General features: G+C 40.0%; 1 protein-coding gene and 1 pseudogene across 3 annotated transcripts in view; one reads left to right on the forward strand and one right to left on the reverse strand.

Moving 5' to 3' along the window:
- Positions 1-26,715, forward strand: part of Hr38 (Hormone receptor-like in 38) — a 422,270-nt gene that overhangs the window by 318,710 nt on the left and 76,845 nt on the right. The gene's annotated exons all lie outside the window — the stretch shown is intronic.
- LOC135709706 (uncharacterized) lies at positions 14,139-15,142 on the reverse strand (annotated as a pseudogene).

Consider the following 26,715-nt stretch of genomic DNA (forward strand, 5'->3'; position numbering starts at 1 on the left):
ACAGACATAAAACTGGCAATTTGTTCATCGAACACGCATTTAACGGTCAATTTAAATGTTTGTAGTTGGTAGTACCGCCACCTGTGTGGCGCGCATAGTCAATAACCCTTGCGTTTGACGTTTACACACTACCGCGATCTGTTCAGCGTACTACCCATCACAGTATACTCAACAGATAGCGGTAGTGTTTAGCAACGATGTTTTATATTGAAAATTATTCAATGAATTATGTATGTTTGTCTGTGTTATAAACATTTTTTTACAAAACTCCTGATCGTTACAGTGCCTCAGAACTTCTTAAACATTGCTTCAATTTCCTTGAAATAAGTTGAACTGCCATTAATTTCTCTGATATGTCCTTCTGCTCTCGAAGCATTTCTGAAGTTCTCTCAATCCTATTTAAGTTCTGAACTAAATAGAACTATCCATTGAAGTTGCCGAAATATTTCTGAAGTTTTCTTAAGTTCTCTAAACTTCTTTAAAATTTTCGGATCTTCTAAAAAAAAATTCTCGAAGTTTTTCTGAAATTGGTTGAAATTGTCCGGAATTTATCGGAACTTATTGAAATTCTTTCGACTTTCGTAAAATTCTCTGAATATCCCTGAAGTTCTCATATTTTCATAAAAAATTTCCTGAAGCACTGGAACTACTTTAAAAATCCTAAAGCTCTCTAATGTTTCCTGAAGCTTATGGAACTTCCCTAATGTTCTCGCTATTCTCCTGATGATGTTCCTATAATTGTCCAGAAATTAAAGGAACTGCCCAGAAGATCTTTAAACTTCTCTTTAAACTTGGAACTTCATTGTAGCTTTCTTATTTTTTTACGTTAATTCCCTGAAGTTTTTAGGACTGTCCTTAAGTTCTCGGAACTTCTTGATGGTTCCCTCTATTTTACTGAAATAAATGGAACTGCTATAAAGTTCTCGAAACTAACCTGAAGTTTTAGGAACGTCCCTGAAGTTCTCACAGTTTTTCTGATATTCATGAACTGCCCTAAATTTGTCAGAAACTACAGGAAGTTCACGTAACTTACCCATAGGTCTTTAAGCTTAATTGAAGTTTTGGGCACAACAGTAAATTAATTGCAATTTTCCTGAATTTCACGGAACTGCCCTGAAGCTCATGATCTTCACTGAAGTAAATTTTCCAGAAATCTATTAGATTGCCCTGAAGCTGTCGAAACTTATTCTTAAAGATCTTTTAACATCTCCAAATTTCTAACAATCAGAGCTTCTTAAAGGTTCTTCAAGTTGCAGGCTCATGGCGAATCTAGCGGAGGAATCACTCTAGGACTCCGTTTATCCGTTTACAGGGGCGGCGTAGTCAGCGAATTCCCATTCTATCGGAAGACAGCACATTGGCTCGCAGACGATGAAGAATTCGTGGAAATGATTGACTATTTCCTGGGAACGAAAGTGCAGCCGATTATGTGCACTGAGATCAGCTACCAAATAATGCCGAATTTATGAGAACAAGGAGCGGATTCTGGTGGCGGTGGTCAGCAAGATCATCAAAGAATGACTTGCCTCTCGAGTGAAATCCATTCTTGGTTAAACGAACGTCAAATGTACATTTAAAACCAAAAATCTCGCGTCACTTTTCAAATAGACCAATGTAACATATCCACCATTTTGAGAAAATCGAAGTTGAAGTTTGACATATTATTATTTAAACTGTTTAGAAACAATACATTTTGCAATACTATTTTTAATGGAGTCAGTGAATAATAACGTTGAAAATTCAGTAGAAACGATAAAATCACAATTTAACTTTGAATTTCATGCTACAACATAGAAAAAACAACATCGGACATTTTGACAAGTCGCGTTGTACATCGGACATGTTACATTGGACGATTTTTCTCACTGACATAATCAATGAGTGTTACATTGGACGTTTTGATCTACATGATACTAGATTCCCTTTCACAGATTTCATAGGAATACCTAACTTTAGATTGGCCCCGCCTTTAGAAAACGAGCACCAATCATGTTAGGCAGTCCGAATGACCGAAGAAACAATCATGTACCCATCATTTCAAACTGTACATTGGACAATTTTTGAGCTAAGATTTTCTTAAATAAATGAAAGTTAATTTGGATGGGTGTTTTTGTATCACATACAATGATAGAAGAGCAATAGTTTGTATCGCTTAACTCGATTTGTTTACATTTGTTACATTGGTCTATTTGAAAAGTGACGCGAGAAATAGTCAAATACAACTGTCAGACTACCTTGATGGTGGTTTCTGTGTTGCAATTATTTGACAACCGTTATAATATGTTATAACTCTCCAGTCTGGACAGCGTTTAAGATTCGAAAATATCACACATATTAATATATTTAATATTTCCACTAGAAAGGGTCTACACTAAAAAAAATTTTCATATAGTTTCCATTGGGAATGCACATGATATTTTTCCAATAACAAAATTAATGATTTTTATCTGAAATTCACATAACATTCATATGATCACATGAATTCTATGTGATAAATCACATGGACTTCATTGGACACATAAGGTTCATGTGATTTCGTGGTGCAATTCCCAATTATGAGATCACCTGAAAGTTATGTGAAATTCTAATGGATATTTTCCATCGGAAATGTGATTTATTTTTTGAGTGTAGTATAACAAAGGAGCGGACCCGGCTGTTGTGAGCCAAACGAACTGTCAAAGCCAGAGCCAATCGAGCAGTGCCTATCTTGATTGCATTGGCAGTGTTGCTAGGAATCACCTAGGCATAGGTGGCCAAGGCAGTTTATTTTGAATCCGCTCCTCTCTAAATATGTAATCTAGTAAAATATGTAATCTAGTAATCCAGATGGGCATCAAAAAATGCCTTTATGCATTTTGGTGCGCAACTTTTTAACGAGAGGCATATGAATGATCATTTTTTTCGAATTGACCACTTTTACGGATGTTCCAGATCTCCCAAAGGACCGTTGCGTGACCACCAGTATGAACATGCTGGTCCCAGATTCAAATGCATCCATGTAGCATGCCAAGTGATTTTATAAAAAAAAATCGCTGATCTATGGATCATTTTTTCGAATTAACCTTTACGGATGTTCGGATCTTCCAAAGGACCGTTTCTTGAGTGCCTATGTCTGTAGTTGGATCTCAACCTTCAATCTAAAGTCTTTTTGGTTAGGTATATCAATACAGTCGAAAAAAAAAACAATTACGAAACTCTGTGATCAATTTTAGCTCGAAGTTCGACGATAAGTTTAGATACTACCGGTGATAAAGTCGAAAACGTAAATTTACAATCGTGATTGCAACGACCCTACGTGTAAACTAGGTGCTAACTAATTAGCAATGGTACAGTGTTCAAACTAGAAACCCAAATAGTAACGCACCGGTGTGGATGCTCTTAAAAGAGCAAATTCATATTTAGGTTCCTTTACTCATAAAAACACTCTATAATGTTAATTGAAGATTTATAGGGGAAATGGTTGTAATGTCGGCCTAAATGCCCCTAATTTGGGCCCATACATAAATTCAGCAATCGACTAATTTTTCAATAGTGACCAATCCATTATAACCGTCCCAATGACGCGTTCATCTAGATAATAAAGGGTGATACGGTCAAAATTTGGTCAATATCAACTTGACGTATTTCTTTCAATTTTGCATTTAAAAAACCTGAACACCCCTCATTTTGAAGGTGTGTGTGTGTAGAATGTTGCTCCTATTTTGATTTTGGAATTCACTCTTCAGTTGTCAAAATGCCGTCCAAGCAAGAAGAGCAGCGTATCAAAATTTTGCTCGCGCATCGCGAAAATCCGAGCTACTCGCACGCAAAGTTGGCAAAATCGCTAAAAGTTGCCAAATCAACCGTTACAAATGTAATTAAAGTGTTTGGGGAACGTTTGTCGACAGCCAGGAAGTCTGGATCGGGGGGAAATCGAAAACCGGAAGCCGCTGAGACGACAAAGAGAGTTGCCGGTAGTTTCAAGCGAAACCCTAACCTCTCTCTCCGAGATGCCGCAAATAAGCTGGGTGTATCGTCTACAACCGTGCATCGAGCCAAAAAACGAGCCGGACTATCGACTTACAAGAAGGTAGTGACTCCAAATCGCGATGATAAACAAAATACGACGGCCAAAGCGCGATCCCGGAGGCTGTACACGACGATGCTGACGAAGTTTGACTGCGTGGTAATGGACGACGAAACCTACGTCAAAGCCAACTACAAGCAGCTTCCGGGACAGGAGTTTTATACGGCAAAAGGAAGGGGAAAGGTAGCAGATGTTTTCAAGCACATGAAACTGTCAAAGTTCGCAAAGAAATATCTGGTTTGGCAAGCCATCTGTACCTGTGGCTTGAAAAGCAGCATTTTCATAGCTTCCGGGACTGTCAACCAAGAAATTTACGTGAAAGAGTGTTTGAATAAACGTCTGCTGCCTTTCCTGAAGAAACACGGTTGTTCCGTACTGTTTTGGCCGGATTTGGCATCTTGCCATTACGGTAAAAAGGCCATGGAGTGGTACGCCGCCAACAACGTGCAGGTGGTTCCCAAGGACAAGAACCCTCCCAACACGCCAGAGCTCCGCCCAATTGAGAAATACTGGGCTATTGTCAAGCGGAACCTAAAGAAGACCAAAAAAACTGCTAAGGGCGAGCAGCAGTTCAAGGCAAACTGGCTTTCTGCGGCGAAGAAGGTGGACAAGGTGGCTGTACAAAATCTGATGGCAGGGGTCAAGCGTAAGGCCCGGCAATTCGGATTTGGAAAAGCGGAAGCCTAACTGAATATTTTTCCTGAATTTTATACTAATTGAACTTGAAAAAGAAATTTAATTTGATTTTTTAAATAAACGATTTCACCGATTTACACGCGTTTTCCCTTGACCAAATTTTGACCGTATCACCCTTTATTGATAAATAGCAGATTTTTAGCGAGGGGCCCAATCTTAAATCCATAGGCCAAAATTAGAGCCATTTCCCCTATATTCCGTAAATATTGATTACACTTTGGTATTTTTTCTCGATCACTTGGTGCGGAATGCCCCATAATTAATTCTAGCACTAACTTTTTCATAAAAATGTAAAGCAATTTCTTAGCTAATTTAATGCGTCGCCGATTCTACTAGTAACGTTCGGAGATGTGAACCCCTACCAACGAATATGAAACCTTCAAAGCTTGGAAAAGTTATGAAACAGGTTATTTGAACTCACCTCTCTCCGCTATGATTATCTTCCTAGAGTTAAAGTTTGGGCTTCCAAACGTAGTAATTTTCAATAACTTCCAACCGAAGTCATGACCCACAAGCTTATACCACACTTGCACACCTTCAAACCTTTTGACGAGGGTCTCCTTCTTGGGATCATGTGCGTGAATAATGGTTGTGTAAACGCGTGCTCTTCAGCAGTAAAACATGGTGGACGATTACCACAGTCTGGTGATTTATGGACTGCTGGACCCTTACCTATGTCAGAAGACGCCTTATCGTCTGTCTTAAACCCACACACGTACACACACACACACACACACACTCGTGCCGCACTGTGACGAGGTGAGAGGAAGACGGTAAAGATGCAAAACCAAATTAGCGAGTAAACAAACACGAGAAATTGTTCATCCCCTCAAATGACTTTCATGGATATTTCTAGTAACGATTTTTATTAAATGTGGGTTCCCTGAATTCGAGTCATATGGTAAAATTCCTTGTGCCATTATTGAATGCTATTGAACGTCAGTTAAATTAATTTGTAAATTATGCAGTAAAATCCCTTTTTTTTTTGTAATGTAAAACACAGCAATCATTGGAGTCTCTTGATGAAATTCTATAAAGATTTTTTTCGATATCTATCATCAAAATTGTGATAGCTAAAAACGCAACCCATAATAATCACTTTCACCCCGGTGATCAATTTCGGATTACGGTACTAATAATAAAGAAAAAAAAATAAACCAAAGCGAACCAATGGGCAGCATGAACACGCAAACCCTAAAACTGATAGTGGCTCCTCCCCACCGTTGAGAGTGCCCCGAGCGGGCGGTGTCATCGTTTCGCCCCGCTCGTCCCGCTAATGTTCCAACATTAATACAATTAATAAGTTGAATCGTGCATACGTGGTTCGTTCTCCGGAGCTTGCTTGCTTTTCGAGGTTGGAGGCGCTTCTCCCAAATATACGCTGAATAAATGAATAATAAAATATATCATAAGCGTAGGAAATTGCGCCGTGCTCACGCTCGATGATGATGATGATGGTGATGCTAACAACAACGCGAGGTGCGCGTGAGATTTGAACGAACAATGTAGCAACTGTGCCCCGGAGGGATCATGTTTTCTCATGTGGAGCACTTCCAGGCCAAAAGGCTAACGAAAATGAATTTCAGACTGGACCTTGTCCGATTTGCATGAAGCTTTGCATAATTATTTGTTATGGTCAATCAGCTAAATTGAGCTAAACTTCGACAGTTATAATTTCTCAAAAATCCGATATTTTTCAACAAATCGTAACTTGAAAAAGTCACTTCCAATCGAAATAACGACTGACATAAAGTCATAGGAAAAAATAATTCCATTTCAAGAAAAATTTACACGGTTAAATAATTCAAGTAATTTTGGGAATAAAATTTAAAAAAAATGTATAAAACTTAACGAATAAAAATTGAAAATTTGGTTGCTTAAGGGTATTAAGGTAAATACATATTCGTAATCTGCATTTCAAATGGAACCGAAATCCAAAATTTCATCAATTTTGATAGATGATGATAGTGGTTTACCACCCATTGTAGCACGGAAACTAAGTACGACAGCAGTGGGCTCTCTTCTCTGTTTGTCGTGATCAAGCTTAATAACCTCTGATTGTCCTCAACATGTCGCTGTATGAAGGGCCAAAAACGGATTGCGTAGATCGTTAGGTAAAGTCGCCTATACGCATCTACGGAACAATAAAAAATCTCCTTCCAGCAACTTGATCAGCCAATTGGTCAAAAAGACCAGCCCCCAAACAAGAAGATGCCCCAATGAGTGGGGAGAAGAGCCCGTCCTTTATCCACGAAATGTTATAAACCGGGAGTTGGCATTCCCACTCTCCCCGTCCAAATCGCTTCAATCGGGTGCCCTGTTGGACCGTCCCTTCCCTTTTATATATGTATTTCAATGTATATACGAGTTGATTGTTATGATTATTGTCAATAATACTTACATTTCGATGAAGATCTTGCTACTTATTTACCTTTTGTGTGATACGCATCATCACAGAAACCAATCTTGAATCGTAGACCATGTCCATCAACAATACACTCTTTTCGAGACGGGGCTCTGTGATAAAGTCATCTTCTTCTTCTTCATCATGTTCACTCACCACCACCACACACCGGAATGCATGCAAACGAAAAAGAGACACAACCAGGATTATTATTATTATTATTTTTATTTATTTTTTTATATGTATAAGTACCCAAGTTACCATATCGTGTCTCAGTGACATTGCCTCACTCTGCGAACACAAACTTGATTATCCGCTAGGAAACACCAAAGAATACATAGAGATAGATCTCAAAAACACAGTTTCAACTGATAGTATTTTCAAGCCGTCCGCTATTGGTTCCTGTCAACCCACGGTGCCTGCACGGTAATATTGACCTTCAGAATGGTCCATCGGTTGCGAGTTGCAATATTTCCCAAACTGAAGCGATACATCTCTCATTATTGTTTCAACTTTATCCTAACGTAAAATTATCATCCACATGCCCGTCCAAACCCTAACCCCATCCCCCACACCAAATCAAATAGTAAGGTTTCTGTATGTCAAACCCACCCGTACATAAACGAGAATATGGTTATACATCTTTACTATCACAACCTCGGGTGATCATTGAAAGTACTTGCATTTCACTCAGGCACCCCTAAGCAACCTCTCATACTCGAAATATGCCACGACCAACCTGGCACAACTACGCCCTATACGCTCTGTGGTCCAAGCGCAGGGACTTTCACCATTCTCTCCTCTCACCCGTATCATATCAAGACCAACAATTGAAATGGCCTTAACTCCATTTTGTAAACAAACCTTGTAAGGCCATTTTCTCGCGAACCGAAACCTTCATTCGCAAACCTAAACCACAATCGGGTAGAGGAGAATTTCCCTTACCTGTTCATTTTGTTGGTTTGCCTTTGCGGACTTCGGTTCGCGAGAAAATGCCCTTACAAGGTTTGTTTACAAAATGGAGTTAAGGCCATTTCAATTGTTGGTCTTGATATGTCCGTATGAATCTACTGTATGAAGGGCCAAAAACGGAGGGGCAGACTCTTCCGCGGAACTCTCGGAAATAGATAATCTCTTTCCAATAGGGGCATCTCCCAACACCACACAACAGAACGCATTATTAGCACCAGAATAAATTGGAACGGACTCACCAAATCGATCCATGAACGATGCCTTGTTACAGTGATCTCCATACTCAAGGGTATTGGGGTTCACTGGGCTCAAAAATAGGTTTGCCTATTTAGTATCGGACAAGCGAACCACAAATCCTGTATGGCCAATCAGTTGATCGGCCAGATGATGAAAGCACAATTCTGGTTGAATGGATTTAGGCTGCCAATCGGAGAATCTGACCCACTTGTAAGGAACACAAAGAGCCACAAAGAACAACTAATAAGGCCAGCTGTTGGTGCTAGGTCCCGAGATGATCAGTGGTTGAAGAACTCTCGGGTGGCAAATAGAACAAATAGGGGAATTTACGTATTCCCGTCAATCTAAGCAGCGTCTGCACTTCTACTAGAATTTTCTCAGCGTCACGCACATATATGATCTGTCTGTTTGTTTACATTCATCTGCTGCTTGCTTTTCTATCCATTCCAATCGACAGAATTTTTCAAAACGTTTTGAAAGCGTTTTTACAACGCTCCAAACTTCTCAGGTGAGTGTGACTATTGTCGGCAGCCTCTTTTTCTTCAGCAACCTTCCCATTAGAACTGCGTGTTAACCTGCTGTTCTATTATCGGCAACTCAAAATCAACCCCATTTTGTAGTGCGTATGCTTTATTTGAAGAAAAATGTAGCATTACTGGATTGCTCGATCGTTCAAATATAATCAGATTGAAGCTGAAAGGCTAAACAATCGTTTAGACACATTCAGGGAAGTGCGTTGATGGGAAAACATAGTGAAATTAACGTTTAAATTTTGGTTGCCGAAAACAGTCAATGGGTGCCGAAGCCAACATTTACCCTAGTTGAAGGAACACTAATTACAACTTCACAAAAGTCGAGAAAAAACGGAGCAAAAATTGACGGCTGAAAATTTTCCACAGCACACGACGATTCCCATTTCATCAATTTTGATACACTAAAAATCATTTTAGCACCCCTCAGTAGGACCATAGAGGTAACTCTAAGACCAGCAGGTCCCGAAGAAACGTGCTCAACTTTTTGGCTCAGCTCTGGTACTCTCTTCGGTCCCAAGCTAATCGATTCACCCCTCGAAGCATAGGAAAAACCAATAACCCCTCATTTTATCTGTCAAATTTTCATAGCGAATCAAAACAAACATTGCGTAGTACTAGAATTTCGACTAGAATGGGGAACGTTAATCGTTTGCTTGGGACCAATAGGATAGTCTAGCAGTGAGCCAATTTAAAATCGTTAGTTTCGTATTGATTGTTGGTAGGACTTTGTATGGGAGCGAGCTGTCAGCGAATATACTTAGTATCGAAAATTTAAAACTTGATTTACAAATCGAGATGAATGTCTATGGGACCGATAAAAATATCGTTGTGCTCAGTAAACAAAGTTCTTTGAGATGATTTTTAAAAACCGGTATGTTTAAGAAAATAAACAGCCCAATTTCTCAAAAAAAATTAAATTTTATATATCTGGCCCAAACTTGTTGCTCAATGATTTTTATAAATTTTTAAGTGCCCAACTTGTAAATTTCAAAGAAGATAGCATAATTGCGTATCAGGCACAATAAACACGGTAAACGATTCTAGTAATGTTCAGTAAAAAATACCAAAAAGTGGTTTAAACTTAAATAAATTAAAAACTAACCGTTTTCAATATTTTTTTATAAATAAATTTCTTAAATTATATTGAAGATGGTTATTTTTTTATTATGTTTTACTGTTTACCCAAAATTACTAGAATGTTTCCACCGTGTTTATTTTTTTCTAAAAAGTAATTATATTTTCCAACAACTTTGTCTGCAACATCATTTCGATTTATGATTTGTTGAAAAATATCGAAAAAAGATTGTACTTGGAAAAAATGCAACACTTTCTTTTGTGTGTAACTTTTTATTGCATGGGTTAAAATTGATGAAATTTATTTATTAAATTAAATTAGTTTAGAGTACAATGTTAACATGTGCAAAATCTCGTCCCAATCTGTCAAATGGTTATCGAGATGGCTTCCAAGCAAGAAGTGCTTCGGCAAAAATTATGGGACCGGTCGTGGAAAATCCAGGCCAAACCCACAGGTGGATCGCGAAACAGTTTGGAATCGACAATTTGACCATATCCCGTGTGGTAAAATCGTTCAAGAAGACCCATACGACTCAGCGACGAGTTAATCATAGAGGAAAAGAGAAGACAACCGACCCCGTGAACGCAAGGAAGGTGAGGGATTACTTCAAGCGCAATCAGAACCTTTCGATTCGGGACGTGGCCAAGAAGGTCAATTATTCCGTCTGGTTCATCCAGCACACAATGAAGCGGGCCGAACTTCGTGTCTTCAGGATAAGGAAGGCGCCTAACCGAACCGATAAACAGAATACGGTGGCCAAATTCTGCGCCAAGAAGCTGTAACAGACGACGAGACGTACATCTAAGTGGACGCCAAGCAGATTCTCGGCCTGAAGTTTTTCGTCGGCAAGTCCCACCTGGATATTCCGAAGAAAGTTCCGGAAGAAGAAGGTCGACAAAATTTGCCAAGAAGTACTTAGTGTGGCAGGCAAATACAGCAAGCCGTACATAACGACCGGCACCATTAACGGCCAAATATATAAAAAAGAATGCCTCCAGAAGCGCCTGCTGTCCTTCCTCCGGTCCCACGATGTTGTCAAACTCGCCAGAACTTCGCCCAATAGTAAAATTCTGGGCGATTATGAAGGGCAAGGTCTTAAAAAACGACAAGGAATTGAAGAAAGAGTGGATGAAACAGTGTTAGAAAGATGGTGCAAGTGTTGCACAGGATTTGATGGGTAGCGTTCCAATGTGCAGGAATTTAGCCTAGGAGAGGAGGTTTAATAAACTAATTTTGCAAAAACATAGTTAATATGTGTTTATTTATTCCCCGAGAGTATCAAAAATATCCGACTTTTGGTGATCATTTTTTCGAGTACAGTCTTTGCACAATTTTGAAGTTTTTTGCGAGGTTCAAAATGGCTGAATTTTAGCTCAAATGTGAACGGTTAATCAAAACAAACAATTATGCAAAGTTTCGTGCAAATCGGAAAAGGTCACAACAGATCGATTCGTCATTCGGCGTGGAATTGCTCTGTGTGCATATATGCATGGATGGGCAGCATCCCGAAAAAGTGGTGAGATGAAATTGTACACGGGCTTTCAGGGCGGTATAATCGTTTCGATTTGCTAGGGGTAATTAGTTTTTATTGATGGGCAGTTTGGTTTCCCCACATGAATGGTTAGGAATTGACGTGAGCCGTGGGTTGGATGGCATGGAAATTTTTTTAAAAAACACCACGAAGAAAACTAATAAAACTCATCCAAAACTAGAACGAATTGGAAATCTTCGATTTATACTGCTGGATTCAACGTCATAGCTAGCAGGTAAACATCAAATAACTTCACTTAACGGTCCACCGGAACCAGGGAGCTGAACATTTACATACCTCTTCGTACGTTTATGCATTAATCTTGAAAACTACGCATTTCAGTACCCCCTGCATTAAACTGCAGCGAATTATTTGATCACAAATCATTCGAATTATCAAATCCTTCAGTTCGATATATCGATCAAAGACACATAATGGATTGACTGAGATCGTTCTAACTACAGTATTCGCCCTCTCATCCGAAATTTGCTAATCCGACAACTCGATCGTTAATCTGCAAAATGTCGGATTAAAAAGTATAAACACACATTTGCATACAGCGTGCAGATACTGTACCTCTATTCCCTGTTCTATGCGTTCTTGATTGATCTGTTAATCAATTTCTTAAGAGATTGTTAAAGATTTTAGGAAATATGAACTCTAGGCAAATATAAATTATAAATAACTTAAATAACTTAGATATGACCATTTTTGTTTTAAAATATTGGTTAGTAAAAACAGCATCACTAATTAACAGAAAGTCAGATTTTCTGCAACAAATGTTCGTCAAATTTAAACAAATTTTAATAACCACACCTTTTGCAAATTTGAGTTGCATTCAACACAGTTACTGAGTTACTCTCATCGGCCAAATTTTCCGCTCTGCTTGCGGTAGATAGAATTGGTATAGAATAATAACCATAGTATATAACGATAACTATACCTTGAATAAACTTGATTCAGCGTGTAGTCGTATAATACAAAACGACTTGTGTAAACTTAAGTCAGTGTGTAGAGCTTATTTAATGATCAAAAAACGCACACATACATGTACATGAGACAAACGGCCGTGGCTTGAAACCTCGGTCAGGTCACTACAATGCTGAACAGAATTCCAGGAGTGAACCTGTGGAGATACTTGTGCCAATGTTAGTTTGACTTTCATTTTTCGCCATCATCACTTCTAAGTCCAGTTTCCAAATCTAGATCTCGTTTCTGCTTCGAAGAATTGTTAACACGGCCTACTGCTCTAATGTTTCCTGCGTTTATGTTATGTTCGCTAAACTTTAACTAATATTAATTTAAATTATCTATTGCCTTTTTTACGACAATTAGATTTCTGTGACAACCGTGCACTGCCCTTTTTAGAATTTCGTACTGTCAAAGTGGCAGATCTGTGACGTTTCGTTCGACTGAGGAATTTGTTTATGTTCAAACATTTTTTGGTAAACCTGTGTAATATAAATATATTTATATTTATTCCCAAACAGGATTTTTTGTAGTGGAATCCGGCATGGCCAGTATCATAGCAGAAGTGAAGAACCGGCGAGCTTCGACTAACACAGTCTATCATGTGTTGTACGGCTATTACTTTTTAGTTCTTAGCAGAATTCAACTCGCCAAAATGTACAAGAAAAATAAAACTACGATTTCTAACTGGATACAGCGATACGAGGATGATGGATACTTCAACCGAACAGCATATGCTAGAACAGCACAAAAAATTGGTGCCGAAAAACGTCGTTGGATAGTTCAGTTGTACTTTCCTGGATGAAGCAGCAAAACTTTTTCTGAAACACTTCCATGCAACCACCTCTGTGTCATCGATTTGTAGAATCCTTCATCACGACGGAATGACGTGGAAAGCTATTGAATGCGAGCTATACAGATAAAGCAGGATGATGTTCTCAGTTATGAAGTCAGCTTTGACAATAAAGCTATGCTGCGAACGAAAGGATTTGGTGCTCGAGGGAAACGACTCCTTTTCAAAGGTGAGTTCGTCATAAAACCTCGGGAATCCCTACTGTGCTTCGCTGGACAGGAAGGTATGGTGGAAGTTTGCCACACAGAAGGAACGTTCACGAGATCGAAATTTGTTGACTGCTGTAAGCGATTTGCACTCACCAGTGGACACGTACAACATCATCCAGGGTTCCGTTCCGTGTGGATCCTAGACGGAGCTCGGATCCACTGCGACCCCAACTTGGTGTAGTATTTCAGGACACTGAGTATTCATCTCATTTTTCTACCTGCTTACTGTCCTCACATGAACCCGATCGAAGTGCTGTTTGGATTGTGCAAAAAGCGCCTCCAGCGAGAGTACGATGAAAACGGCAAAACAAAACTGAAGTTCACGGTAGCAAAAATTATGAAACATTTTTCAAACTACAATATGAACAATTCGTTCAAAAAATGTGGCTACCTCAAAGGTGGAAAATTTGATCCCACGTCAAACGACTGTTAATTAAAAGAGAACCACAAGAAGTGTAGCGCATACCAGCGAAAGCATAAATCGTATTGTATGGAATAAGAAAAGTCAATGCCTTGCTTCATGTTGTTTATGTTATTTTCGGATATTGCACAACAAATTCAAATTCTTGGGCAAATTTTTTTACCATTTAACCTTAGATGTGTTCAACGTCCTCGGCTTCCTTAACGCTAGATGCAACTGGAGTAGCACATTTCCGTCACAATAAGTTGCAGCAACTTGTTTATGACTGATTTAAGTTGTATAGAAGTTGCCACAACCGATTTGTGACATGCGTGCTACTAGGGAACGAATGTCGAAGACTCGCTCTCACGTGCATCTAAGGCTGATTCAGCAGAACTGATGAACGATTCTTCAATTTGACTTCTAAAAACCAAGTTTTCGATGTGCCTTTCCAACACAGCAAGTTTCAAAGCTTGTTGTAGAGGTGCTTCCTTTAACTCTGAAAACGCATCCATTACTTTCCTAACCTCCGACTGATAGCCATCGTTTACGTTATGAGCTACACGATATTCTTTTCTGATTCGTCGCATTTGTTCATTTTCTCTCATTGACAGTAGGTCTAAACAGCTAGCCGGTGGATTGATGTCTTGCTGATGAGCTGGTGCAGCTAGTATGGTGCTTGCCCAGATACTCCAAGCAATGTCCTGACCGTTCCAAATATGACCATACTTCTGACGCAAATCGTTCGCCATTTCTTGCGTATATTCCGTCGTCGCAGCACCACCGCGGTTTTTTGGTATAGATTAGAGCTTTTTCCACTTTCTTCCACGTCTTCATGTTCACAGTGAGGGAGTATCTGTGCAGCAAAACTTCAACACTACTCTTCGTTCTCCAGTTTTGGAGAATATTTGTTGGCAACTTGTCCACCGTTATGGTTCTTCGATTTTGCTTATCATAAAACAGTGCATAATGGACAAAGTCAACCTCCTCGATCATTGCTTTCAACTCCCAGGTATAAGTGATATTGCCTTCATCGTCACACACTGTTATGACGCGTCGAACGAGGTTCTTTTCGGATTGCTCCCAAACACTGTGCAGGAACTCTTGGACACTGTTTGCACAAATCAACCAAGTGTCTAGTTCTCCAGCTGAAGTTTGGCCTTTAAAATCACGCAGTGGAATGGAAGCATCGAGTTTTTCAGGATCATTCAATGATTTGGCATCGGTGGCAACATTTTATTCCGTTTCCAGCTCCATTGCACCATCATCCTCTCCCGAAAGCTCATCAGAATCCATCAATCTTTCCTCTGGATATCTGGCTTCCCCAGTCAAACTCTACAGGATCGAAATCACTGGAGGGATCTTCCATTTTTGGATATTTATCTGCAAATTAAAAATTTAAATTCAAGGTTTCAAATTCTCCTTTGGAATTTTCATGATTTATGTTTCCTTACCGTTTAACTGGAGGAAATGATATGCCTTTGAAATAACAATTGATTTCCGGAACAGTACTTCTAATCAATTTTCAACTGTAAGCAAAAACAAACCATATGTTGTTGGCTCTCGCCCTCGACTGAGCAGCTGACAGGTACTGCAAGGTTCACAAAAATGAAGGTGTTCAAAACGGCACTTTGTATAGAAATATCAGCTAACCTTTATCTTTAAGTATGTTGTACGGACTGCGAAATCGTGTGCGAGATTCGACTGTGACAATAATGAATTCTGGTTGAGTGTAAATGGGTGTAAATATCGCAATAACATTTGCTGAACTTATCCGAAAGTTCTTGGGAACTTCTCTTATATTCCTCTGGGTTTCCCTGAGGGCAAAGTCCTTGGTTCATCTGAGGTTCCTTGAACTTCCTAAATTTTTCAAATGTCCTTCTGGGCTACGCTTAAATTTTGATGGACTTCCCTGAATGTCTACTGAACATCTCTACGATTCCCCAAACACTCTGAAGATTTTTGAGCTTCTCCAATGCACCGTGAACATCCATGGAGTTAATTGATGCTCACTAAATTTCTGTAAATATCTCCTGACCTTCTTTGATGTTTACTCGCTGTTATTCTTCTGAACATTTCTGATGTTCCCTTGTAAAGCATGGGCCACTTAGTAATACAATAACACCATTTGGGTCTACTGCGAATTTGAAAACGGTTTTCACTAAAGTGCATACTATTCCTTATTTTTTAATAAAAAATACGAAACGAATTATTCACCGCGGTATCGAAGGAATTCTTGAACTTTTCCCTTAATACGACCCGTCAAGCGGCGCACAACGGTCTCGTCCACTGTTTTGGCGATTTGATCGCACCAATTTTTCATCTGAGCTGCCGTTTTGATGACTGTGCCTTTTACTTTCTGTTTCCGATTCATAATTGCCCAGTAGCTTTCAATGGGCCTGAACTGGGGACAATTGGGCGGATTGAGGGTTTCCGGAACAAACTGGACTCCTTTGTCATTGTACCATTGTTGTAGTGACAACTCGCAAGAACGGGCCAAAATGTCACTGGACCATCATGTTATGGATGATAGTATGAAAGTGTGATAGTATGATAGAATTCGCATCTGGAGACATTTGGTTTTGTAAATTTTCTCTCTTACGGAAACCTTTGTTTTCTGGCCACAGCTGAATATTTGCGTGCGAATTTATCCGGAAAAACAAATTTGAATCTGCCAGGAACACATCTTCGAGCCTTCGCCTTGTAAAATCAAGTCATCAAGCCTTTACATAGGTTTCATCATCCATAAGTATGCAGTGCACCCACCGTACTTGGTCAGCAGGTTGTCATACAGCTTTCGAGCACGGGTTCCAGCTACGACATTCTGCTAGAGCGATCGATTGGGTTGACTATTGGCGCGGTATGCCTGTAAAGGGTGTCCCACATCAAATTGCATCCCGGAAAAATGCTGTAGAAAATTACCCATTGGGTATTTTCTCTTGAAAATTTGGGTAGAAGTAGTTTAGAGTGTATTTTTTACACTGTATTTTTATCGCTGTCAGTTTTTCGAAAGTTGAAAAAAATGGCGTCACCCGAAAAGCACCAGGAAAATCCTCAATTCTCTCAGAGCGACATCGGAAAACAACTCGCAATCGTGCAGTCAATGGTGAGTCGTGTGATTAAACGTTACTACGAAACTCTGAGCATCAAACGGAAGTAAAAATGCGGTCAGAATGGATGTTCTATTAGTGATCACGAGCACAAGCGTGTCATGAAAGCGTTTAAGCGAGATCCCAGTGCTTCGGTCAGGGATGTGGCCAAGAAATTGAATCTGTACAAGTTTTTCGTGCAGAGAGCCAAGCACCGGAAGGGACTGCATACGTACAAAGTGCAGAAGGCTCCAAATCGTGACGAACGGCAAAATATGGTGGGAAAGCCACGGGCCTGGAAACTACACCCAGATGCTGACGAAGCCTCATTGTTTCATCATGCATGATGAGACTTACGTCAAGGCGGATTTCCGGCAGCTTCCGGGGCTACTGTTCTTCACTGTCCAGCACAAGTTTGATGTTCTGGAGGAAGTAAGGAAGCAGAAACTTTCAAAGTTTGCCAAGAAATACATGATTTGGCAAGTGATCTGCTCATGTGGCAAACGGAGTGCGCCGTTCGTGGCTACCGGGACTGTAAACGGGAAGATCTACCTCAAGGAGTGTCTAAATAAGCGTCTGCTTCCTCTGTTGAAGCAACACGAAGGCCCTACGATCTTCTGGCCAGATCTAGCTTCGTGCCACTATTCAAATGTTGTCCTGGAGTGGTACGAAGCCAACTGGGTCACTTTCGTAGCCAAGGACATGATCTGCCCCCCTCCCAATGCACCGGAACTAAGGCCCATCTAAAAACACTAGGTTATTATGAAGCAAGAAGGTGAAATCTGAGGAAGACATGAAGAAAAAGCTGCAGCCAGATGTTGTACAAAGCTTACTAGTTTGAAAAGGATCTATCAACTAGGTAAATTTCTACAACGTTTTTTTTTTTCGTGATGCAATTTGATGTGGGACACCCTGTAAGCCATCGCGGTTCACTCAAATCGCGATCGGTCATACCTGGGTTGCTTCCGATGGACCTCACGTTGTTCCATTCCGGCGTTTACTTTGGGGCTTCCGATTCGTCGTCAAGATTTACCTGTACCCTGTACGTTTTGAGCACGCACCATACGGTGTTCCTAGGAAAATTCAACACTTTAACCATCTAGGACGCGGATCACGATGGATTTTCCAGGTGACTGCACACGATTTTGTTTTTTCTACGCTCCTCTTGTCTCCAAAACAAGACCGTTTTATGAATTGAAAAAGATACACTGTTATTGTTATTGTTGTTGTCAACAAATATACGTCAAAAGCTTCCGAAAACGTCCACTAGGAGCGCTGTAATGCGCGAAAGAGTTTTTTTTTTTTTTCATTACTAAGGCTCTGAACCATTTGGCGAATTTTTTTACTATTGGTTAAAATTTGACAGATGGAAAGTTATTGATTAACCCTGCTATCGGAGCATGGTTATTTCTGACAGACAAGAAGTTAAATTTTGACAACCGTGGCTCGAAACCCGGTCGATTGACAGCACGGGGATTTTCGAACATAGAAAATAACTTTCGAAATGTCACTTTTAACCACGACTTAAATTTAACTCAGCAAATGGTTCACAGCCTAATACTATGTACAGACTATGGCTTATATCATGTAATATAAGCTATCTTGCAATGAGCACTCATACATCTAGTTTTCACTGGAAATCCTATGTATGAGTGCTCATTGCAAGACAGCCTATATTACATGATATAAGCCATAGTCTGTCCAGGGTATAAGGTTGCGTTCCATTTGGAGAATTTTCAACTTTGACAGACGGTTTCTCGAAAATCGGCCGATCAACAATAGAGGGATTTTCGAACATCTTAATTTATTTTCGAAGTGTCAAACTTAAGTGAAAGTTTTCCAAATGGACCACAACCAAAGGCTCTGAACCATTTGGTGGATTTTTTTTAACTTTTGGTTAAAATTTGACACATGGAAAGTTATTGATTGACCCTGCTATCCGAGCGTGGTTATTTCTGACCGACAAGAAGTTAAATTTTGACAACCGTGGCTGAGCTCTGCTTGAAAACCGATCGATCGGTAACACAGGGATTTTCGAACATACTAAGGCTCTGAACCATTTGGTGGATTATTTTAACTTTTGGTTAAAATTTGACAGATGGAAAGTTATCGATTAACCCTGCTATCCGAGCATGGTTATTTCTGACAGACAAGAAGTTAAATTTTGACGACCGTGGCTCGAAAACCGGTCGATCGACAGCACGGGGATTTTCGAACATAAGAAATAACTTTCGAAATGTCATTTTTAACCACGAGTTAAATTTAACTCGGCAAATGGTTCACAGCCTAAATAACTTTCGAAATGTCACTTGTAACCACGAGTTAAATTCAAGACCAACAATTGAAATGGCCTTAACTACATTTTGTAAACAAACCTTGTAAGGCCATTTTCTCGCGAACCGAAGTCCGCAAAGGCAAACCAACATAATGGACAGGCAGGGGAAATTCTCCTCTACCCGATTGTGGTTTAGGTTTGCGAATGAAGGTTTCGGTTCACAGCCTAAGTGGGCCATGGTTTACAGACTTCTCTTGATGTTTCCTGAGCTTTTCTGGAGTTTGCTAAATTTAAACTTGTATAAAATTGTCTCCTGGCTACTAGAAAAAACCCGCGACATTTGCTCCTGGCAAGTGAATCTCATCACAATCGTGTTAACGTAGTCCGACACGATTAAGCTCCGCAACTCTCGCTATCAACTTGACAAAACAGAAGTGTAACTCATACTCGGTTACGATTTGGTGCGCCACAGTGAAGGTTGCACGTATCCATGGATCCAAGAAGATGCTAAGTTATTCGGGTTTCCCGCGTTGACCTAGAACTTCATTTCATAAAGTTCCAACTGCTGTAACACTCATTGCATTCCTCGTTACGAAGAGAAGAAAAACTAAAGCTATTTATTTAAAGATAGGAGAAATGTTGGCTTCGGCAATACCTTAACCTATTATCGTCAGGGGGGTAAACAAAGTCCTAGAGCACTCAAATTTGGCCAATAGATGCTCTGAAACACAATGTATCCACATGCCAAAATTGAGCACTCAAGGACGTTGTTTACCCCCTGACGATAATAGGTTAAGGTATTGTCGAAGCCATCATTTCCCCTAGTAGATTGCTATAAAATCGCGTTAATTTGAATTTTTGGGAGCAAGTCGTTTGAAGAAAACAAAAACAAAACATACTGTCTGTATTATACGGAAAAGGTTTGCTAGTTCGTCGAACATTTTTCAAGTTCGCTCAGCTTCTCAGACGATTAATCATTTTTGAAGCGTACAATAGTACCCCATAAATCGGATTGTAATGGTAAAGTATTTCAAACTGAAGCATAAGTTTCCAGTAATCTATTAATTTGTGGTCATAGTAAGTGGCCATATCTGGATCTTTGCTCTGGGAGCCAATTCTGGAACCATCGTCTAACCGTATTAACCGACCCTTCCCTCTATCTCTTCGAGGCATCAAATTGGTGAATTACGTGAAATATCGACCACAATGGTGTCCATTTACCTGTAGATCTTCAATTTACATCTACAAATTTACCACATTCATGCCACAGTGTTGACAGAAGCTGCTTGTACAATCACAAGCTGCGCAGACAATGGCTACAAATGTTCGGCACCTCCAAGTAAGCAACTATTTACCCTCCATCAACCGTCCCCTGTGAATGGAAACAGTAGTCAAGTTTTCACAACAACACTTGACCGGCAGCGGGCACACCAACCGCACCGTGTAAACATTCCAAACAACGTTGTCTCAAACGAGTCAGACAAACTAACAACTCAATCGATCGGAAATTCATTCACCAGAGATCGTTTGATCGATTTTCGATCGCTGTTTTGCTTCGCTCGGGCTATACTACTTTAGGAGCAGGGGACCATATGGGCGTTCAAGTGTGATGATATTGCTTCATTCACCGAAGGCCTATCATATCGCCTGGACCTGGACTCCGATGAGCCAACCGGCCTGCAGCATCGTGAATGTAGGTAGTGTCGTGTGTCTATGACGACGATGATCCGAAGTGATCGAGTGGTACCACTCGATGCTCGTCGTATGCAAACAACACGTTGCCCGAGTCTGTCCGCGGCGTGCAAAGTACCTATGTATGTTTACGCGTGCCCGCGAGGTTCCCCTGAAGTAGCTACAATTATTGGAACGGCCAACCGCAGCCGGCCGGCTTGCTTACCTACATTGTTGTAGCATGCCGGTAGGTGGGTAGATAGGTTTTCTTTGGATCTCTTTATTCGAACTCGCGTGCTCGATCACTTGCTGGGTGGTAGCAGATCTGCCACCTGAGAGCTTTTCGACTACGGCGCGTTTAAATCTGCTGCTGTTTATGCATAATACCGTCCACGAAACGGTGTGTGGGTTCCCCCCGCCCGAAAGTGGACAACCGTAAAAGTTTTATCGCATTGGATTGACCAACTGGGCTCCTCCACGGCAAATAGGGTTGAACTCCAATCGCATAAACGGGTCCAATCGATCACCGGTGATAGAACCACCCTAGTCAGCGCGTAAACAAACTGCAAGTGCGAGCATACATCTTCAAGTGCACTGCTCATAATGATGTTTACTTTTGGGCAAACGATGATAAAAAATGCACAAAATTTTCCTTCCCCCCAACCCCCCTCGGCTGGTTAGTTGCTTTGCTCGACAACTGTCGAAACGAGTTCGACGCAACCGAACCCGTCGAGGTGCAAAATAAAAGATGCGAAATTATTTAAAAATAACTTATAATCTTTTTTTGGGGTCAATACTTTCACCGATTTTTTTTCTCCATCCTTCAGTTTAGTGCTGAACGGGTTTCGGAGGATTCGAAAGAAGATTTGGAAGATGCGACCGACCGGGCGAGATGATGGCGATGGTGATAGCGATGATGATGATGATGATGCTGCTTTTTGGGGTCTCTGTCATCTTCGCGTCGAGTCGTCGTTGTCGTCATCACCGTGCGCATCTCGTTTTCGTTTTCGTTTCGGTGCTTCTGCTGCGTGGGGCTTTTTGGAGAAAAAAGAGGTTCGTCTGAGGTCTGAGACACGAATGCGATCGACACAAGGAAGATGCAACCCATTATTGTGGGGAAGTGGTGTTTCAAGCCGGAATTGAATTTTTCGGAAAGTCATTTCGATTTCGTTCGATTGGATTGCAGAATGTGATCGGCACTGGATTTTCTCACGTACTTGGAATTTAGCAACGCATCAGCACTTCACCAATCATATGAAATTTATTGCACAGTCAGTCAGGTGCCTGTGCATCTTAGATCTTGCAAAATAATAATAAGAAGAAGAAAAACCAACCAAGGCATTCAAGAAATTACTCATACGAATCAAAGTGTGTACTGTCCGCAACCTATGAGAGACACTACACACATGTAGCAATTACCGTTAGGTGCTTTGTGTCAAGTTGAAACGACACCCGGCAAAAAATGCGTCCCTGCTGCAGCAAGTCGATGGTGATACATTGTTGTAGCAATGCTGCCCAATTATACAGGACTGAGACTGACCACAAACGGAGAGTCTGCTGCTGATGCTGCTGCTGCTGCTGCTGGCCCTGTGTGAACTATGAGCTCTCCCCGCAGAGAAGTTGCAGTGGCCATAGGAAGTTGTTCAAACATGTGGCTTCGTAATTATCATGTTAAAAACAGCAACTATGCTGCAGGGCAAGTGAGTCACACTCGGCCGCTTTTGCTATGTGGTGTTCATCTGAAGATGCATCTGTGGGCAGTGGGACAGCAAAATTGCCCAGGTTTCTTGTTTGTATCCATGATGGGTTTATTGCTTCGCGCACCTACTTTTTTTTTTTGGAGTCAAGTTTTACGCTGAGCCCTCCTGCGTTGTGATCTATCGCAGAGCTCAGGACGGCACCGGTGGTGAAGTGATAGGTGTGACTGCTTCTCACTCCAGTGTGTCTGGGTTCAATCTCAGCCGAGGTCGTTGGGATTTTCCTGAGGCGAAAAAAATCTCTGCTCACGACATCCTTCGGAAGGGAAAGAACGCCGTTGCACAGTGGGGTATTTTTCCATTCTAGCTGGCCAACAATGTTGAAACACCCCAATTTGTCAAAAACGCTGTTTTATTATACAGGGGAGTTTACGTATTCTCGTCAATCTAAGCAGCGTCCGCCCTTCTAAGCGTTACGCACACATATGACGTGTTTGTTTGCTTACATTTATCTGCTGCTTGCTATTCTCTCCATTCCAATCGACAGAATTGTCCAAAGCGGGTTGAAAACGTTTTCACAACGCTCCAAACTTCTCAGGTTAGTGTGACTATTGTCGGCAGCATCTTTTTCTTTGGCAAACTTTCCATTTGAACTGCGTGTTAACCAGCTGTTCTATTATCGGCAATTTGAAATCAGCCGTATTTTGTAGTGCGTATGTTTCATTTGAAGAAAAACTTCGTATAACAGGTTTGCTCAGTGCTGTCGTCGTAAAATTTGAGCTTGGTAGTCGTAGAAGTAATATAAGGGCGCACCAACTAAACAAATTAAGAAATTTTGGTTTCCGATAAAAGCTAGTTAGTCGTCGACTACCCTTCGACTACCCTCAACTACAGCACTGGGTTTGCTCAGTTGTAAAAATGTAATCAGATTTAAGCCGAAAGACTAAAGAATCGGTAGAATACATTCAGCGAAGTGTGTTGATCAGAAAATACAGCTAAACTAACGATTAAATTGTGGTAGCCAAAAACAGTCAATGGGTGCCGACGCACAGTGGGACGAAATCAAAAATAGTGGGACATGGCCATTTGCGACGAAACTATTGAGTGTAGCATTATGATGTCTTTTAGAATGTTTCGTAATTTTTTGAGTACATCCCTTCATTTAAAGGATTTACATCCATATTTATAATTTTTCAACAATAACTTTAAAGGGGTGTATCTTGCAGGTTAGCAGGTATTAGCAGCTAAACCCAACGTAATTTCGTTCAGCAACTTATACCCTACTGTTACATACATAATTCATAGGAGGATCCAAGGGGAATGCCAAATGAATTTTCTAATAAAGTACTACAATGTTTTGTTACGTTTTGCTGTTTTCATTGTCATTTTTTCCAATTAGAGTGGGTTTCCCACTGCTCTTTTTTATGTTCATTCTGGTCCCCTACAACTGGACAACATTTGAACGAATTTGGTTATAATCTCGATTTGCGGGAGAATTTTAAATTTTGTATGGGAAAAAGAACGATCCTATTCATTTGCACACCAAAAATCTAAATATTGCTCAAATCACACCAAAACTCGGACTTAGATTAAGAATACTATACCAAACAACTTTGTCGAAGCTGCAACCCACTCTAATGTACATACTTGGCAAATGAAAACAGCAAAACGTAACAAAACATTGTGGAACTTTATTAGAAAATTCATTAGGCATTCCCCTTGGATTCCCCTATGAATTGTGTATGTAACAGTAGGGTATAAGCTGTTGAACGAAATTACGTTCAGTTTAGCTGCTAATACCTGCTAACCTGCAAGATACACCCCTTTAAAGTTATTGTTGAAAAATTATAAAAATGGATGTAAATCCTTTCCTTGAAGAGATAGCGATTTGCTTTGTTGAACAAAAATGAGCATTTTTAGAGCTCTTACAACTTTGTAGAACATTGAAAAAATTTCAAAATTAAAACTAAAAAGTAATGGTAAAAACGATTTTTAAGGGGGTACTACCGTTTGTACTCCATTTTCACCAGTTATAAGGTCGTCCACTTGAGAGATGGAAAATTGACGTCTTGGACAAAGTTTCTTAAAAAGGCTCCATCTCAATGTGTTCATAAAGGATCATCAATTTTAACAAGACATAGAATAGTTTTGTTTTAGTGTGTACCCCCCTTAAGCAAAAAAAATCACCACTGCAATAAATTATTTAAAAATTGAAGAAACATTCAAGAAGACATTAAAATGCTACACTCAATAGTTTCGGCTAGGCACAAACCATTTGAAGTTTATATGGAAATTACTATGGGAAAACCAATTTTTATCCTCGTAGTATTCTATCCTTCTTCCATATTGCAACGGTAAAATTTTCTATAATTATTCTTATGGAAAATTTTCTCAGCTACAACTTTGCGAAATATTGTTTTGCAGCCAAAAATCAAATTAAATAGTTATTAATTGTTTAAGAGATTGATAATCTTATGCCTGAGCTGCCTGATAAAGCAACTGTTTTGTGGGCAACACTGTATTCTGCAGTGTGACATAGTAGCCATGATGTTTTAGCTCTATTCTACGCGCCAGAAACACCAATTTTGCCTGCTGAGCAGTTGATTTAGCATAATCATAAGACAACAGTGACTTGAATCATTAAGAACTGTTGGTAAGGATTTTATCGAAAAATGGGTTTCAACAAAGTTGTAGCAGTGAAAATTTACTACAAATACAGCTATCAATTTTTACATCAGACATCTTCTTCTTCTTCTTCTTCGCATTTCAAGCTTATTGCATATCGCATATTAGCTTATTGCGTGCTCTCAACTTAGTGTTCTAGATGCACTTCCATAGTTATTAATTGAGAGCTTCCGATGCCTGTACCATTTTTGCAGTTGTATAATTGTGTGGCAAGTCCAATCCTGCTCTATGCCCAGGGAAGTCGAGAAATTTACCAACCCGAAAAATTCCTAGACCGGACCGGGAATTGAACCCAGCCACCTCCAGCATGGTCTTGCTTTGTAGCTGCGCCTTTACCGACTGAGCTAAGGGAGGCCCCTTAGCAGACTAATAGGGTTAAATATTAGATAGATATGAATACAAAATTTGGTTTTCCCATAGTAATTTCCATATAAACTTCAAATAGCTTGTTCCAAGTCAGTTTCATACTAAATTACTTCAAATTTTGGAATCGTTGGAACCGTTTGAACCGGGAACCATTTTGCATCAGTCTAATGGGTCATGTTTTGGGAGGGAGGGTGAAGAATTTTTTTTTTCGAAAATTAGTGCACTGAAAAGCAATTTTCTAATTAAATTGCCGTCAAAGGCCGATGTGTTTAAAACAGTGTATAGATATAGAAAAATAAAACAATGTACACTGAAAGAAAAACAGTAGTTAAATTTGAAAGTATTTTCATATGCATATTTTAAGCTAAATTTCGTACAAAAAATCATTGTTTGTTTCTGTATTTTTGATTTAACTCGTAAAAGCCCGGGACGAACTTTTTATTATCACGGAGGCGAACCAGCCTCAGGCTGCAAGCCTCCCTAATAAAGAAAACTTAACTTAACTTACTTTTTATTATCATAAATTTGTATCTAAGAGATGCCATGGCCGTTTAAATTGATTTTTTTTAAACATGTATTTGGTGAGCGATTTTAACATTTGTTAGGTGGTACTCCCCCTCCCAGGCCCCTCTTTCTTTGCTATATAATCAAGAATGTGTTGGCACGGGGGTGTTTTTTCAATCTTTATCATTCATCTTACATATGATTGCGACAACATTGATGTTTTTCGTGGAAGACCCGGAAATCATAGAGAGTACGTAGGAACGAAAATCGGAACCCATCAACAAGCTACTGCAATCCGTGAACTACGTCAGGAATGTGTTCCCCTCCCTTTTTCTCTTTTCAGAAAGCGAGTAATGGCGCTATAGCCATATGCCATATAGGGCTAGGACAAGAGTTAGTGCTCAGGTCCCAACCGCTAGAAGAAAATGGAACACCACTTAACCTTTTTAGACTAGATGCTCCCAACGACATATAAATAACAAT

The sequence above is a fragment of the Ochlerotatus camptorhynchus genome, unplaced genomic scaffold (assembly GCF_037179485.1).
Source record: "Ochlerotatus camptorhynchus isolate MF236.1 unplaced genomic scaffold, CSIRO-AGI_Acam_v1.1 ptg000036l, whole genome shotgun sequence".
NCBI classification, from domain to species: Eukaryota; Metazoa; Arthropoda; class Insecta; order Diptera; family Culicidae; genus Ochlerotatus; species Ochlerotatus camptorhynchus.